Genomic DNA, 7,913 nt, shown 5'->3' with positions numbered 1-7,913 from the left:
AACTTTTCAAGCAAAGGTTCAACTACTCCCATACAAAAGTGGATAGAAAACAAGTTGTAGCCCATAACCCAATCGCTACTACACTGTAGCCTCTTTACCTGTAGTATTTTAGCGGTTCATCATGCGATACCACGATCAACACATTGTTGTGTTTACCACACAAATAAGGAAATACAGTTGTTTACACAGTAGGCCAATATCTTTCTCTGTAAGAGAAATAGGCCTACTAAGCCAATTTTAATCCGTGAGGTCTTTGTGAAAACGTTTTAACTTAAGCATGTTTTGGATTACTTACTTTTCAGGTTGTGAATTTTACTGAAATGTACAAGCATCCCGGAAAAAATACGCATTCGGAAAACTGCGCAAGGGAAAACTGCGCAAAAAAAAAAATCGCACAAATACAAACTTTACTATTTATACTAATATACTTTAATTTTTGCTATTTTTCAAGGAAATAATTTTCATTAAGCTAGAATGTGCAAGTAGTCAATCTTTGTTACAGTCTATAAAAAAATACTCGATTTAAGATAAATGTCATGCCGCACTTTTTTCCTTGTGCATGTTTACAGTCATCAATGAACTATTGTGTTTACGGTCGTTTGGATAACGAAAGGTTTGAGTTACAAAACTTCGGGTCACAAACTCGATGAAAAACTTGTTCCAAGATCTTCACACAGATCTCGAAAACACCAGAATCGTGTTAGCGTGTCTTCGTAATTAACCACGGTATTTAACCATAATATTTATAGTACATGGGAGGGCATTTAATAAATCCCTTATCTAGTAAACTAGACGGCTTTTCGTGTTTATTACCTCCCTTTAACTAAGCCCAAGCGCGGAGTTGTCTTATCTTGACTAGTCTTCTATTTATAGCTTTTTGTTTACTTTATGAAATGCTTCCGGGTAGTGCTATGATGTAAGCAATCCATTTGTTTAACTTTGGCAAGATGTCCTAAAGGACCTCTACGACTAAGTCCTGCTTCACCTTTATGGGTAGAGGGCGCTTAAGTGACGACAAATAAGCTAAATTAGCTCATCCCAACTTGAGCTTAAGTTTAAAGTTTAGCGTTTAACAATATAAAACAGTTTTGAAGAGAATTCTCTGATATGATTAACTTATAATGATAAGCATAACACCACGCGTATTAGTATTCTGTTTATGCATTATTTTTATAAGAATAATTATTTCTTTAAACTATTTTTTAAAATTAGTGATACCAAGTCAGCTGAATACCTAATTTGTTTGTAAGTCAGTTAGCCTACTTCTAATAAGCTGTGCAGTTTTTCTTTGAATTAAGATAAATAATTTCACGAGACAACACTGAGTTTAGTCAATGTGTTTTTCTGGCTGCGTCAGTCGGGGGATAAGTGTAAACAATTATCCAGGTACCCAAAGGAACTGAATAAACTCTAAGCTGTTTTACAGGAAATTAGAGGACTAAGGCCCAATTCAAATTAATCATAATGTTGTGGCTGATTGCATAAAATAATGTTCTCCATTAGAGTAAAGAAAAAAGCCATTAAAGGGCACCCACTGCTAATCAAAGGCAAAGTAGGTTATAATAGGGGTGGTAAGTAGGTCACCAACCATTTCTAAGGCTCAATAAAACCTGATTGTTGACCTTCTTACCAGCCCTATTGGCAGCATGTCTTCCTCCAAGTGAATACATCTCTCATTAAAATCTTATTACCACAAAAACTTTATAAACTATTATCAATAAAGTTTCTATTTGGCATATATCAAACCCCGTGTTTACATTATTTGTCCTATTTCAAATCTTTGTTTACAAAACAGGACATGAGTGTGTATGGAAAAACAACACGTTTCTAAGCAACAAAATTAATCATCTCCAAGTAGCTCCACTTTGAAGCTAATGTAGTTTTGGGTAGACTGAGATAAGAGAAAATGACGGTCATAATTCTAACAAGTTTATTAAACTTTCTTATCCAACATGATAAATTTAATTCGTGCCGACATAGGCGGCAGCGTGACTGTTTGCAAGGTAGGTTCGGCAGAGGGTGGTATCTGCTTGTAAATCATGAGCGGAGACCTAGTGGGTTAAAATATTTAAGTTAAATAGACTAAATAAATAATATTAAATATTTACGTTAAATAGACTAAATAAACAATATTAAAATATTTACGTTAAATAGACTAAATAATTAATATTAAAATATTTACTTTAAATAGAGTAAATAAATAACATTAAAATATTTACTTTAAATAGACTAAATAAATAATATACTACGAGACAAGAATTTATTGTATTTATCGACGAGATAAACTTGTTTCCTGTTTCGTGTCGATTCTCTATATCATAATTCTTTTATTTCAGATTCAGGGTGTGATTGGGTGCACATTTGACCTATGCTGCTGGCACTCAAATGTAAGGATACAGGAATATATATATATATATATATATATATATATATATATATATATATATATATATATATATATATATATATATATATATATACACATATATGGTTTTTTTTTCAATTCGTTCCATCTTGATTAGAGTAGGTCGTTGTTTCAAGTTATTGCAACTTCGTAGGGCAAGACTATATATATATTTATATATATATATATATATATATATATATATATATATATATATATATATATATATATATATATATATATATATATATACATATATATATAATGTATATATATAATGTATATATATATATATATATATATATATATAATAAGTTCGAAATTACATCATAGCTTCGTTCTCATTGAGCGTCTTGCCCTACCAAGGGCAAGGATTAGGGTTTGTTTTTCTTTGCTTGAACCTATTTTCTGAACCAAAGCTTGACCATGAAACCAAAACTCCATGATAAAAAGCAGGCTAAAGTTGTTAAGCTAGAAAACCTTTATTTCATCCTTGTTAGCTAATGTCTGTATCTGCCTTAAATCAGCTACTTTCCCTGGCTTCCTTTAGTAAAAGATACTAAGTGTATCAATATTGTTCATACACTGCACTAGAGATATACTTTGCGTGGATGCATTGTTCAAACAGCGTGCATATTTTGTGCGCCTTATTTCTCATAACCTTCTCTATACATACCCCCCCCCCTAAAGACCACTCTCCCAACCATCCGTGCATGTTTCCTCCATACCCTGCACACCAAAGTGCAACATTTCTCCCATTCTATATGCACCGAACTGCACCGCTGCTACTTCGTGCTGGGGACGCAGGCACATGTTTGTAATAACAATCCCCAAACGCTCAATTGATCACGTGGTGTGACGTTCATGAGCACCCGCATGCATGCCATTGTTTAAGTAATCATAACGATATAAATAGTTCATGCGTCGTAGCTATGCTACCCTCAACTCACCTAATTGTATTGACATCATCAATCAATTGGCTGGGGATTATATAAACAATAGCAAACACAAAAGCAACAATGGGTGTAACGTGGGCTATTAGATAATTAACACCCAGGAAGTCTACAGATTCTACGAGATGTTGGTGCCCTGGGTAGCAACCTGTGCCGACGGAGTAACTTGGTGCTAAATGCCCGCCCTTGCAAACCTCGTTAACAGCAATATTTCAAGTAGGGAACTTTTCTGTGAGAAGAATCCTGGACGCGATACGGAGGTTACGTTTAGTGTTGGTGTTGATACAAATTTATTGTTATGGTTTGGGCTATGGGTTATGTAAACGGATTTGTTTCTGAGATAAACATCAACATTTGTAAAAGCACAAAATGTAGGCTTACATACAAATTTGTTGAATAAAATCACCAAGAAAAGTCTTTTAACAAAATCAATATTTTTTTTAGGTTACGCCACTAACATCTTCGAGCACTTCTTAAGTTCCCCTTCACCCTAGCACACCCCCCCCCCACCCCCAACACACACACACACACATACAGAGACACCGCAAGTTTCTCGGGCGAAATAGAAAAGAAAAATTAAATTTATTAATTATATTTACTAAAATAAAAAATATTCTTGTAATTGCCACACTTCCCCTTATCGGAAGTTTCAATTGCCCCCCTCCTCTTCCAGGAGCGAAATACCTGAAAGAAACCCTGGTTATTAGATGTGTAGTTATCAATGAGCTATCTATTGCCGTATAATACTGGCTATAAAATCAAGAAACCGTTTGCTTAATTCCGAAATGTATAGGCCTACTTTCAAAAATTCTAGATCGTAAAATTTTCTTATAAAAATTAACATTAAGTGGTGAATTAGTCGTATGCTTCGTTACGTTTTTAAAATTCTCTTCCATAAGATCGAGGCCTACCCTTTCAACACTTCAAGTAGATTTATCCAAGAGATCTCACGTAAAGTACCTATTAAAAAGTTTACCCAATCTTCTATAGCTCGGAGTTTTGCGTGAAATAAAACAGTATGTTGCATGCGTGAATAGCCTTAATTAAGCTGAGGAATGTGCTGTCTAGGAGTCCGTTCATGCCATCACTTTGAGAACCACTTCACTGGGTTTGGGTCTTCGTTTACTGGTTCCCGGAGATGAGGCTTGATAGTTGGGTAGATGAAGGCCCAAAATCAAATAACGCTTGCCATGTAGTTTGTTCTTGGATGGACAAAGGCTATAGAAGAAAAGCAGTCTGAAATCTGAATTAACACCATCCCTTCCAACATTAAAATTAAGATCAAAGAAGAGGGATAATTTAACTGGCTATTGTGAGACAGATAGACATAGATAATGTATGGTGCAGATTTAAATGCTGTTATTAAATTGTTGTTTTATTTGTTTATTTTAAAACGGCCAATGTGAAAAAAGGCCTCCGTGCCTACTATTGTTACCGTTATTGAATAAATTGAATAAATAAATTGAATAAATTGAGCATTTGTATTAATTAATTAATATAATTAAATAATCCCCGTGACTTAGGTACATTGGCACGTGACCTTAGGTGTTATCAAGTTAGTTTTCATAGCTCGTACAACACGAAATTACCAGGGGCTTTAACCCCACCGCGGGCCCAGAACTGTGACGTAGACCTCCCACCCAGCGGAATCAATTAGCCTTCGTTTACCACACGTGCGCCGAAAGCCTTTGAGACTCACTACACGATAAGAAACGGACGAAGATTGCTTTTCGGATGTTTTCGGTGGAATCCGCTAAGGGAAGATAACTCCGATGACAAGTTTGTAATAGACATCATTCAATGACCTACTTGCCCGTTTGACTGATAAAACAAATAATTGGTAAATTAATCGCTGAGTGCTAATCTCGCAAAAAAGGGGCGCGAAATAAAATTTCGTGTTTCTGAAATAAAACTTTTCAAAAGAAGGGTCATGAATCTTGAGGATATTTTGTCGTGAAATTAACTTTACTATCGAAGACGACGAACTTGCTCTAGAAAGTCACTTTTTGCGCGTACACCTTTAAATAACTTAGAAATAATTGACGGTTATTTTAATTATAGATCTATGTTGGTGAATCATAAAAATTCATGAACTTGGTGCAAAGATAACAGAATATTACAACATATTCCATTTTCGCTTCTGTAACAACAAAGATTAGCGGGAGAGGTAGGCCTGAGCATTGCAACTTGATTAGGTCTATGATGCTGTGAAGTGCTGTCCATATGTGACATCACATAAACCAACCAAGTTAGTCTCTGTTGATAAACACCAGGGGATGGGGAGGGTTACCACGGGTAAGAGTGAAAATAGTGTTTTATGTCCAGGGGACATACCTGGAGATTTGTGTGACGTCATGCTTTGTGGGGGAGTTATTGTAGGGGATTGTGGGATAGAAGGAGATCGTGGAATGCGCTGATTCTCATTTTAATTTAATTTTTTTTTTGGATTGGAGATCTTTGCGACATCATTATTTATTTTTAAATTTAATTAATTAATTGGGTGTGGACAAAAACTGCCCAACGTTACAGATTCTGGTTGGATTTTTTAAAAAATAAATTCTTCATCAACATTAGAGTTTCTTTCAGGCCGCCTCCCTTCCTACCCGAAGCACGATATATAAAATATATCGGAAGGCTACTATAATTGCTGTCCGCCAGACCCCCCCCCCTCCACAATGGAAATTTTAAGTGCACCCACCGGAGAAGAATATACGAAAGAAACCCGAATCTACATTTGATCAGTTCTATTACCGTAAGTAGTTGATATAGACTACGAAATTTTTTTTTTTTCACAAGTTACGAATGGAATTCTACTGGCATCACGAACACGGGGCCGTTGAAGTTTATCTGGGAACTCTTGCGCCCTGGGCAGTGGCCTAGGGGTCGTCCATAAATGACGCCACACTCGTAGGGGTAAGGGGGTGGGTCCGTAATTTTGTGACAGTGTGTGATGAGGGGGGAGGGGGGTTAAGATGATGCGACGTCACACTTTTGCATTATAAAAAAGCAATGTTAGAAAACGAGTTTTAGCCGTTATTTCGTGTTTTCGTAAACGGATTTAATAAATTGTAACAGGAATTGATCAAAATATTCGATGTTGACAGAGTTCTGACAAGATTTTGGAAAAATATCGAAATATCGATGTTTTAAGAAAAATTAACAGCACTTTTGATTGGGGGTTGTAGGCTGAGGTGTGACATTTTAGGGGGGGGGGGGGGGGGGTCTGGCTTTTTGTGACGCCGTGTGACGGAGGGGGGGGGGGGGTAAAAATCGTCAAAAAAAGCGTGACGTCATTTATGGATGACCCCTTTAGATAATATTATAATTAATGTTAAACTGATTTGATTATGCTACAACTAATTCAGAAAATTGTGAATGCAGTCCAACAATTACATTATCTTTTAAAGAAAAACTCAACACATTTTTGGTATGTGATATTTATTCAAACAAAAACAATACATTGAATTAATGTGTCGATTTATATAAGTGACAAAATGAGTATGTATATTGCTAAATTATTTAGCTCTTGATTTGCAAGTGAACACGTTTTTTTTTCAAAACCTTAACGAAAATTATTAGTAGATTAGTTAAAAAAAAATTATAGATGTGATTTAGATCACTGGATAAAAAGAAATGTTTAATGTGGAGATGCTACAAAGTTTAGAAAAGACTAAATGGATCTTGTTCAGATAAGACACGCACCTAATGAAAAAAAAAAAAAAAAGTTAAGCCCCGCCACTTATGACCTAGTTCTATGTCTCGACATTTGAAAATTTACTCACACACTATAAAAATAACTTATTTTCTGCCTCTAGGGTTAGGGTTGGGGTTAAGGGTACCACAATACAAACAAATTATTAATGACATTTCCCAATTTCACCCTCTTCAATAAAATTTAAATATACACATTTCATTTCATTTTTTATAATCTTTTTTTTTTTTAATTTTTTCGGTGGCGGGGGGGGGGGGGGGGGGGGGGGGGTTAATTTTTTGGCAGAGTTTATCTGAACAAGATCTGAAAAAACAACTAGTAATTTTAAATGATAACGAGGTTTTATAATTTAAATTGAACACCTCTTACTGCAAATAGCACTATACTACATAGAATAAAATCAATTTGAATTTCAAAGGATCTAAATAAGCAGAGTAAAGATTGATAACATATAATAAAAAAGTGAAACAATTATAGACTACTACTCTAGGCACACAAATTATTGAGGTTTCAATCTTTATACAATTTATTTGTTTTGATGATCAACCCAGACTAAAGTAAAAAAAAAAAACGTAATTTTTACATAAGTTATTATTTCCAGAAAGTTTGTAGGCATTTGAACAACTTAGATCACATAATTAAACATCATAATGGTTCAAAATACAACATATTCATGCATTAAGAGTGGGTGAGTTATTGTGGCATAGGTATAAATTAACCGCTGGGATGTGACTTGTAAATATTCATCTGCCCCATAGCCAAATGGTTGACTTTCTGTGTGAATAACTCTATATATTTATCAGTGTGGAATGTCAACCTTTCAGGCAATACCAAACATTAGTAC

Source organism: Physella acuta, unplaced genomic scaffold, assembly GCF_028476545.2.
Source record: "Physella acuta isolate Inbredline_101_S28 unplaced genomic scaffold, ASM2847654v3 ptg000199l, whole genome shotgun sequence".
Taxonomy (NCBI): domain Eukaryota; kingdom Metazoa; phylum Mollusca; class Gastropoda; family Physidae; genus Physella; species Physella acuta.
This window is presented reverse-complemented; position numbering follows the sequence as displayed.